This window comes from Callospermophilus lateralis, chromosome 8 (assembly GCF_048772815.1).
Source record: "Callospermophilus lateralis isolate mCalLat2 chromosome 8, mCalLat2.hap1, whole genome shotgun sequence".
In the NCBI taxonomy this organism is placed as follows: Eukaryota; Metazoa; Chordata; class Mammalia; order Rodentia; family Sciuridae; genus Callospermophilus; species Callospermophilus lateralis.
The window spans coordinates 324548-335600 of NC_135312.1; the positions used below are offsets into that span (position 1 = coordinate 324548).

Sequence of the window (11053 nt, forward strand, 5' to 3'; positions counted from 1 at the left end):
TCAAGGATACAGGGCAGCTATTATATCACTTTTAGATGCTACACTAAGCAGTTTTAGATGTTCTACTAGTATGATATCACATTAGTATTAAAGGCATCATGGCAACTATTTGTTTTAGGTGATGCAGTATGTATATCATTTAGTATTAAGACTACAGTACAGCTATTATATTAATTCAGATGCTACAGAATGATATTATACTAATATTAAAGGTCACAGGGCAGCTATTTTATCAGCTTAAGATGATATAATATGAATATCATATTAATATTATATTATATTATTAAAGGCCACAGGGCAGCTCTTATATTAGCTTTGAATACTATAGGATGGATATTTTGTTAGTTTTAAAGATCTCAGAGCAGCCATTATATCAGTTTTAGATGTTCTAGCATGGATATCATGTTAGTATTAAAGGCCCAGGCCAAGAATTATGTCACTTTTAGGTGTTCAAGTATGAATAACATGTTAGTATTAAAGTCAACATGACAGTTGATATATTAATTTCAATAGTATAGCATAAATATCATTAGTTTAATGGCTACAAAGCAGATATTATACTACCTTAATGTATTATAATATAAATATCATGCTAATAATTTTTAAATTTTTATTAGTTATTGATAGACCTTTATTCATTTATTTATTTACATGTAGACATTTATTCATATATTATTGTTTATATGAAAATCAAACCCAGTGCCTCACACATGCTAGGCAAGTGCACTACCACTGAGCTTCAACCCCAGCATATCATGCTAATGTTAAAGGCTACAGAGCACCTGTTCATCAGTTTCAGATTCTATATCACATATATTAAATATTAAAATCCACCAGAGAGTTAAGTTATTATATTGGTTTCACAGGCTATAGAAAAGGTGTCATATTAATACTGAAGGTCACAATGTAATATCTATTACATTGGGTTTAGAGGCCATAACATGGATATCATATTAGTATTAAAAGCTACAGGGGAGCTACTATATTAGTTTTAGATGCCATAGTATGGATATAACATTAGATTTAAAGGCCACAGCCCAGCTATTATATTCATTTTAGGTTCTATAGTTTGGATGTCATATTAGTATTAAAGGCCTCTAATGGCTCTGATATCTGTTTTTGATGCTATAATATGGAAATAATATTAATAGTAAATGCCACAGAGCAGCGATTTTATCAGTTTTCTATGCCATATTATGGAGATCATAGAAGTAACAAAGGCCACAGGACAGCTATTATATTAGATTTAGAGGTCATAGTATGGATGATATATTAATAGTGAAGTCTATAGGGAAGCTATTATATTACTTTTACATGCTATCACAAGGTTATTATATTAATATTAAAGGGTAGAGGGAAGCTATAGGATGGATATAATATCAGTATTGGAAAGCACAGGATAGCTTATATATTAATTTCAGGGGCTATAATTTTTTTATGTCATATTAATATTAAAAGCCACAGGGCAGGGCCTGGGGTTGTCACTCAGTGGTAGAGCACTTGCCTGGCATGTATAAGGCAATGGGTTTGATCCTCAGTATCACATAAAAATAAATAAATAAAATAAAGTATTGTGTTCATCTATAACTTTAAAAATTATTTTTAAAAGGCCACAGGGCAGGCTGGGGTTGTGGCTCAGAGGTAGAGTGCTTGCCTAGAACATGGGAGGCACTGGGTTTGATCATCAGCACCACATAAAAGTAAACAAATTATGGGCTGGGGTTGTGGCTCAGTGGTAGAGCACTCACTTAGCACATGTGAGGCCCTGGGTTCGATCCTCAGTACCACCTAAAAATAATTACATAAATACATAAATAAATAAAATAAAGGTATTGTGTCCATCTACAACTAAAAAAATTTAAAAGCCACAGGGCATGTATTATATTAGTTTTAGATGCTAAATTATGAATATTGTGTTAATATAAAAGGTCACAGGGAACCTATTTTATTAGTTTTAAATGCTATACTATGTATGTCATTATTATTAAAGATCACAGGGCAACTATTACAATACTTTAAGTACCAGAGAGAATAACATGTTAGTATTAAAGGCCACAGGAAGCAATTATATTAGTTTTAGAGTCCACAGTATGGATATTACATTAGTATGTAAAGCCATAGTGCCACTATAATATCAGTTTCTGATGCTGTATTATGGATTTTATATTACAATCAAAGGCCATAGTGTAGCTATTATATCAGTTTTAGAGGCTGTAGTATAGATACCACATTTGAATTAAAGAACACAGTTCAGCTATTATATTAGCATTAGGTGCTATAGTATGAACATCATTTTAGTATTAGAGGCAAAAGTACATGAATTAGTTTAAGATACTATATGTCGATATTATATTAATATTAAAAACACAGGAGATCTATTATATTAGATGAGACAGTATGTATGTTACATTAGTATGAAAGGCTATCAGACAGCTACTATGTGAGATTGGGATGTTTTGCTATGGATATCATATTACTGTAAAAGACCAAAAAGCTGTTATTATATTAGAATTAAATGCTATAATGTGCACATTATATAGTATAAAGGTCAACTATTACATTTATTTTGGATATATTTTGGATATCATATTAATATGAAATACCACAAGACAGCTAATATATTAGCTGTTATATTAAAGGTTTCAGGGAAGCTACTATGTTTTATGTGCTTGAGTATGGAAATTACATAAGTATTAAAGGCCACAGCTCAGGTATTATATTAGTTTTAGATGCAACGGTATGGATATCATATTAAGATTATAATATATTACAAGACCACAAGGCAGCTATCATATTAGTATTGGATGCTATAGTATAACTATAATATTCATATAAAGACCACAGGGCAACTATTATAATTATTTTAAATGCTTTAGTATGGATATTATAATCCACAAGGATGTCATTATATTAGTTATAAGGGTATAATATATCATTAGTATTAAAACCACTGGGTGTGGGAGGTCACTCTGAATGATTTGTGTCTTCTGTCCCAGAGCAGAGAAGCTTTGACCATCACTACATCTCATAGTGATCTATACATTTCCCTGGCCCCAGAAGTTTGAGGACATATCTTCAGACATAGGTTTGTCACCCTATAGCCCTTTGGTCGAATTACACTCACCTGTCCTTTGTAACCATGCCCCTTCTGATCTTTTTTGGATGGAACTTTCTAAGAATAGGGGTCCTCCCAATAAAAGCCCACTTCCAAATGTGCTCGCTCTCTCTCGCCAGCTTCTCATGACTTTCCCTCACTCTCCCATTTGGGGAGCTTGAGGCCAAGAGTAGAGGAGTCATCCTGAAGCTTGTTTAAAGGTAAAGTGTGTTCTGCATTTTATTTGGTGTCCCTGGAAATTCACAAGAGCAACCTTGAGTTCAGATGCCCACGTGGGTCAGGGGCAGCAACTGGGTACCTATTGTATTAGTTTTAGATGCTATAGTATGGATATTATTCTTATTAAATACCACAGGGCATCTATTATAGTATTTTAGGTACCATACAGCTAATATGATAAAACTAATAAAATAGCAGCATTTTTATCATATTAGCATTAAAGTCCACAGGAAGCTATTATATTAATTTTAGAGGCCACAATATAAACATTGTATTAGTATCAAAGACCACAAGGCAGCTATAATATCAGTTTTCGATGCTGTATTATGAGTTCTATATTACTATTAAAGGCCAAAAGGCAGCTATTATGCCAGTTTTTGATGCTATATTATGGATACAATATTAGTATTAGCAGGCCAAAGAGCAGCTATTACATTAGTTTGAGAGGTCATTAATATAATATTAATATTAATGTTAAAGGCTACAGACAAATTATTATACTATACTATTATACTAGTTTTATATGCTATAATATAAATATCATGATTGATATAGGTTTCAGGGCTGCTATTTTATTAGTTTTTTTTTTTTTTTTTTGGCAACAGGAACTGCTACATCTTATTTTTGCACCAAAGGAAAATAAAAGAACCGTTTTACTAAGCAGCTCAAAAACTGTTAGTGTTCAATGATCAAGAAGGAAATGAGGTCAGAAAGCAAACTTTTCACTTCCTCACAAACATATTATTGCAAGTATCACAGAAACAATACTGATTTTCAACATACAGAAGTTAAGCAAAAAAGAGAATACCGAAGATACACAGGTCAGACTGGGAGCAGTGATCCAAGAAGCTTGAATAACCAAGCAGCTCTTTCTGTCCATATTCCAGGCTCATCAAATTCCTCCTATTTCAAAGTAGATATCCACATGCAGAAATCTTGGCAGCTCCAAATATATTAGTCTAGCTGTTTCACATGGCATCTCCACAAGCTGGGCCCCAACTCAGATTCTGTACAGGAAGTTCCCATTGCTGTCAAAGAACTCCCATCCCCTCTGCACCACTTTGCTGCTGAAGTTCTGGTTCTGAAGCTCCCCTGTCTTCAACATTTCCAGTTTCTCATCACTTGGCAATCCATTACTGTCAGTTTTTCTGGTGCCTACACAATCATTGGAGTATTTTTGCAGCTCTCTCTGATGACCTAAGGCTGCAGTGATAGGCACAAAGCTTTCCTTCTTCAAGCCTTGGATTTCTTTATTCCTTCCCTTTCGTCTCAGTGCATTTGTACTGTGAGTTTTTGACTCTATCACTGTCAAAGCTGTGCTGTGATGCTGACCTTCAGATGAGACTTCATCCCCTGGCATCAGCAAAGAGTTTGATATAGAGTGGCCTGCAGCAAGTGGCTTCACGGTATCTCTAGAGCCCTGGAGCTGCGGGAGTGAGTGGGCAAACTCAGCTTTTTTAAGGACTTTTTGATCCTGCTTCAGTTTCTGTTCCAAAGTGGGTACAAATTTACTTTTTAAAACCCTTCGGATAACATCGGTGCTGACATCAAAACCTTCAGCCAACCTGGGAACTGACCAGGACTCAGCAAATTCCTTATCTAAATACCTTATCTGCTCCATGGCTTCCCATATCAGAGTTCTGGGAGGGGCACCTGGCGCCTCCATTTGCCGAATTTTCTGGAATCGAATTGCTTTTTTCTGTCGTTTCAGGGTTCTGGGGGAGAGAACCAATGGCAGAAGCCATGTGTGGAAGCAAGATGGGTGTTTGAAAAGTCTCAGGCTAAATCACCAAGAGCCCAGCCCTCTTTTGTGTCAGTAAAGGCCACGGGCCACGTTTGCCAGCTTAACACCGGTCTGTGCACCAACCCCAAAATCTAACACCTACAACAATAATTGCCTGTAAGCATGCTGAACTATCTAAAAGTGTGACGAAATGTACGTCACTAGCGAAGGAACCTGTGTCCCAAGGGAGCTGAACATCTGTCCCAACGCCGCTAACAACAGGTAAGAAGAAACTAGAGTCCCAGTGGAGGACGCGTGGCATTCGGGGGCACGGCTGGAAGCGCTGAGGCCCAAGGCCAGCTGCAGGCTGGGGCGGGAAAGGAGCTGGCCTCTCTACCTCCTGCAGCTCCCGCTCCTCTGGCTCCCAGTCGGAATCCGGTCCGGCTCATGGCCCATAGGGCCTGAGCCCGCCAGCCCTCGGGTGGCGAACCCATAGCAGGGACAGCAGTACGGACGCCCAGCAATAGGCTGAGGGTGACAGCCATGGCGAAGTAAGCCACCTTCCTATTTTATGAGTTTTATATGCTATAGTATGGATATTATATTATTAGTCAAAGGCCAGTTTTATATTGGAATCAGATTTCATCATGTAGATGTTACATTAGTATTAAAGTCCACTGGGCACCTGTTATAGTAGTTTAAGGCCATGCATGTATATTATATTAGTATTAAAGATCAAAGGTCAGCTATTATATTAGTTTCAGATTGTATATTATAGATACCACATTTTTAATGAAAGACCACAGAACAGCTATTATATCAGGTTTAGATGCTTTACTATGGAGATTATATTAGCACTAAAGTCCACTGGGCAGATACTACATAAGTCTTAGATGCTATAATATGGATATTCCACGAACAAAAGTGTTAATATTATATTAATATTAGAAGCCACAGTGTAGATATTGTATTAGTATCACAGGCCTCAGTTTGGACATTACATTAATATTAAAAACCACAGGGCAGTAATTATATGTTAAGAGGGCACCGTGTACATATTTTATTACTGTTAGAGAGTATGATTCTGATATTATATTATCATCTAAGGCCACCATACAAATATTATATTACTGCTAGAGGCCACAAAATGGATATTACATTAACATTAGAGGCTACAATGTGGACATTATACTAATGTTAAAGAAGATAGGGCTGAATGTAATAAAGCTATGGGCACTATATTACTATCAGAGACCCCATGTGGACACGTTAGTATCAAAAGTCACTATGGATAATGCACTAGCATTAGAGGCTGCATATAAATAACATGTTAGCCCTATCACATGGCCATATCAGAAGCATGTTACCGCGGGGTCCAGGAAGGTGACACGCCCTCTGGTGGCTTTTGGGACTCAGTGCAGGACACTGCAGTTCAGAGGTGCACTTGTGTCCCTTTCTGGCATTCCTGGGAAATAGATGAACTTCTGTACAGTATCCAGATTATTCAAGGCCATGATTTTGGAAATTCAAATGGAAATGAAACTCAGTAAACACTATGTCAAAAAGTGGTGATTGAACAAGCTTTTGGAAACTATATTCAGTGAAATGAATGTATATGCAAACCAAAATTTCCACAAAGATTGACTCAGAATTGTCTATAACTAAAATTTGAGAAAAAAAATTAAACAGAAACAGAAGAAAATCCATGTAACCTTAGAGAGTGGTAACTCTGTGTGGTGTGTGTGTGTGTGTGTGTGTGTGTGTGTGTGTGTTTTCTGAAACTGAGGATCAAATGCAGGGCTGCACACATGTTGGACGACCTCAGCTACATATAACCTCAGCTATAATACTCAGCTATATCCCTAGCCCTCGGTGATGAGTTTTAACACACAATACTAAAGTAAATTGGCAGAAGAAAATATTGATAGCATGGAATTTATAAAATTAAGTTTCTACCAAGTGTGGTATTGCATGCCAGGAATCCTAATTACTCAAAAGGCTGAGGCAGGGAGATTGCAAATTCAAGGCCAGCATGGAAGATTTTTAAAGGGATGGTGTATAGCTCAGTGGTAGAGCATTTGCATGGCATATGTGAGGCCCTGGGTTCAATCCCCAGTATCACATGATGCTGAGACCCACAACCAGGTCGGGATGGCGCCTGGCATTTTGCCAGAAGGAGTGATTGAGAAGCGACGCCAGCGTATTCAGTTGTATATCTAAACCTCTGCTGTCCAGCAGTGGGGTGGCTCCTGCTACCTCAAGTGCCTGCTACTTTTGAGTTCTCACGGAGTTCCCGTTGAGTTCTCACGGAGTTCCCGTGGAGTTCCCGTTGGTTCTCATGGGTTTTCTGAGGATTTGGGGAGTGTTCCAGTGGGGTTCTGGCAATAAAGTAGTTCCTGTTTGAACCTACAAGTGCCTCATGGTGGCTCAGTTATTTTGTGCCCAGCCAGACTGTGGCATTTGGTGCCCGTGCAGAGGACGCCTGAAGCTTGGGGGAAAGTGAAATTTCTCGCCCCTGAGGGCAGGGTGAGAGAATGGGTGACCATTTAAAAAAAAAATGTGTTCTTGTTTTGATTTGTTACGTTTCTGTTTCAAGCTGCCTGCCCCTAGAAATAAATAGGATGCTAGAAAAGATGTTCGGCCCTGAGGAAGAGATAAAGATAGACCACGAGTATACATTTCAAGAAAATAGGAAAATTGATACAATGCATTTTTGTTCCGTTTTTGTTTCATTCTGTTTCAGTTTTGTTTTGTGTTATCTTGTTGGGTTGCATTATCTTTATAGTAGAAATATGGGATCAGAAATTAGTAAAAAACAAACTGAAAGAGTGTTAAGTAAATTGCTAGAGGAAGGAGGAACCACAGTAAAAACAAGAACAGTTAGGGCATACGTTGATATAATACAAAAATGTAGCCCTTGGCTTTTTAAGGAGGAGTTGTTGAATATATCACAATGGGATCATCATGGTGAAGATTTAAGGGAGAGGGAAAAGAAAAACCCAGGAACTCTGCCAGTTGGCACATTGCCATTGTGGATGATGATACGATTTTGTTTGCCTAGTCCAAAGCCTTCAGTTCAGACTATGGTAGAAGACATGTTAGATCAAGTAAAAGAGAAGGTCTTTCGAGATAGTCAGACAGAGGAAGAAAGTTTAAACGAGGAAGGGCTATCAGGGGAGAAGTTACAACAGGAGGCTGCTACTAACATCTTTCTAAACCAGAGGGCCTAAGTGTCCAACCAACAGCTCCACCTAAGGAGACAACATATGCTGGGTGGCCCCCAACCCCCATAGTTGATAGATGGGATCCTGAGACAGGACCTCAAAGATTAGCATGCCCTGTATTTGAGACAACCAGAGGGCAGCAAATTCACCATGTTCTAGATTTCAAAACAGTGAAGCAGCTAAAAGAGGCTGTAACAACCTATGGTCCTCAAGCACCCTTCATTGTGAGTATGGTCGAATCCATTACCAACTTGGACATGACACCAAAAGATTGGGCTAATATGTGTAAAGCTGTGCTAAATGGAGGACAATATCTGTTATGAAAGGTTGCCAATCAGGAAGATTGCACAGAGACAGCTAGGCGAAATGCAGCAGCCGGTTATACTCAGAGAAATCTAGATATGTTGTTGGGAAAGGGACCTTATGAGGGTCAGCAGCAACAAATTGGATATGATCCTGCCATACACTCACAAATTGCTGCAGATGTGGTTAGGGCATGGAAGACTTTACAAGGACATGGAGATTTACAAGGTCAATTATCTAAGGTAATACAAGGAGCTAATGAACCTTACGCTGAATTTGTAGTTAGGCTTATTCGAACAGCTACCAGAGTTTTTGGGAATACAGAACAAACAATGCCATTAATAAAACAGCTAGCCTATGAACAAGCAAATAGATGGTGCAAGGAGGCCATTAGACCATGGAAACACGAAGATTTAAACACATATATTAAATTATGTAGAGACATTAATGAATGAGGGCAAGTCTTGGCAGCTGCAGTACAACAGGCTTTAGATGCCAGGCCAAAAACATGCTACAATTGTGGACAAACAGGACATTTTAGAAGGAGTTGCTCCATAGGAGGAGGGTTTAACAAAACTGGATATGATCAAAGAGGAAGAATACCGGGTATTTGTCCATGATGTCATAGAGGGAGACATTGAGCTAATGAATGGCATTCTCAAACCAACATAGAGGGTACTCCACTATCAAAAAATTGACAAGGACCAGGTGTTTACCCATGATATCGTAAAGAAAAGCATCAGGCTCCATTGCCAAAAAAAGGACAGGGTGGTCCAATGCTCCAGGGCCCATGACCACAAATATATGGGGCACTGGAGGAACCCAGCAACACCATCAGGGTAGTGCCCAGGACACATTATCCATTAGATCCCTCACTAGACAAACCAGAGGGAACACAGGAATGGACATCTGTGCCTCCACCAGAGCAGTACTAACTCCAGAGATGGGAGTTCAAATATTTCCCACAGGGGTAAAAGGGCCTCTTCCCCAAGGAGCAGTAGGCTTATTATTGGGACACAGTTCTTCTACTCTAAAAGGACTAATGATAAGTCCTTGGTTAATTGATCCTGATTATGAGGGTGAAATAAAAATTATAGCCAGTTCTCCAAGGAGTATATCAGTCATTTCACCAGGAGATAGAATAGCACAGTTGTTAAAAATACTCAGCCTACATGATAAATTTTCCAGTTGTACTATAGAAAGAGATTCCAGGGAAATAGGCTCCATAGGTGTAGATTGGGCTATGCTGTCTTTAAATTTAGATTCTCACCCCCTGCTAAAACTAAATATTCCAGGACATGAATTTAATGGGCTACTGTATACAGGTGCAGATCTTAGCATCATCTCTCGTCAAGAATGGCCAAAACATTGGCCATTAAATCAAGCTACTCAAACACTTCGAGGCCTAGGAGTGGCAACTAATCCCCATAGAAGTGCGATGGTATTAGATTGGAAGGATCCTGAAGGATGTGAAGGAACTATACAGCCATATGTATTGAATCATCTTCCTGTAAATTTATGGGGACGAGATGTCCTAGTTCAATTAGGACTAACATTAACAAATAACATCAATTCAAATGTGCCCACTATTATGGCTAGACAAGATTTTAGGAAAGGAAAAGGATTAGGAGAAAAAGCCCATCAAAAATCCAGAAGAATTATCAACTGTAACATGCAATTATTTTAATTTTCCAAATTCTGGCAAGTGTGTGACGTCCATCTGCCAAATATGGTTAGGTATCAATCCTCTAGGATTGACTCCAAGATTAACTTGTGGTAAAAAGGTCACACAATTTTGACATTGTTTTATTATTTGTCTAGCCTGTTCCTTAGTTATTTTAAAATGCTTTTGTAAAGTATTAGCATTGACATGGAACCTTTTATGAAAATTTGTAGCTTCTTCTAGTGTAGAGAAAATATGTATGTCATGTGTAGTTTTATTTGCTAAATCATTGCCCAAACTAAGGGCTCTAGGCAATCCTGTATGTGCCCTGATATGTCCTATAAAGAATGGATCTTTTCTGTCCCAGATTAGACTTTGTATAGTGGAAAACAAAGAGAAAACAGTAGAGGAAGGGGAAATCCTACCAGCATGTTCAAGGGATACTATAGCATTAACTATATACTGACTATTGGAAAATAAATTAAATACAGAATCTTTAAACATCACAAAAGCTTGTAATACTGCATTAAGCTCTACCTTTTGAGCTGATTGTTTGGGTACTAAGAATGTAAAAGTTTGATCAGGTGTAACTATTGCTGCTGTACCATTATTTGACCCATCAGTGAATATATTTGGAGCATTCATAATAGGTGTTTTTCTTGTCATTTTTGGAAAAATTACAGGATGCAATGACCGAAAAGACAATAAAGGATTAGATGGTAAGTGGTTATCAAATGAAACATTACATTTGCACATGATTATTGCCCAAGTATTTAACTCATTAGCTAACTCATCAATTTGATTCA

General features: G+C 37.9%; 1 pseudogene; it reads right to left on the minus strand.

Moving 5' to 3' along the window:
• Positions 1–4334: 4334 nt before the first annotated feature.
• On the minus strand, positions 4335–5602 carry LOC143406495 (neugrin-like; annotated as a pseudogene).
• Positions 5603–11053: the final 5451 nt, after the last annotated feature.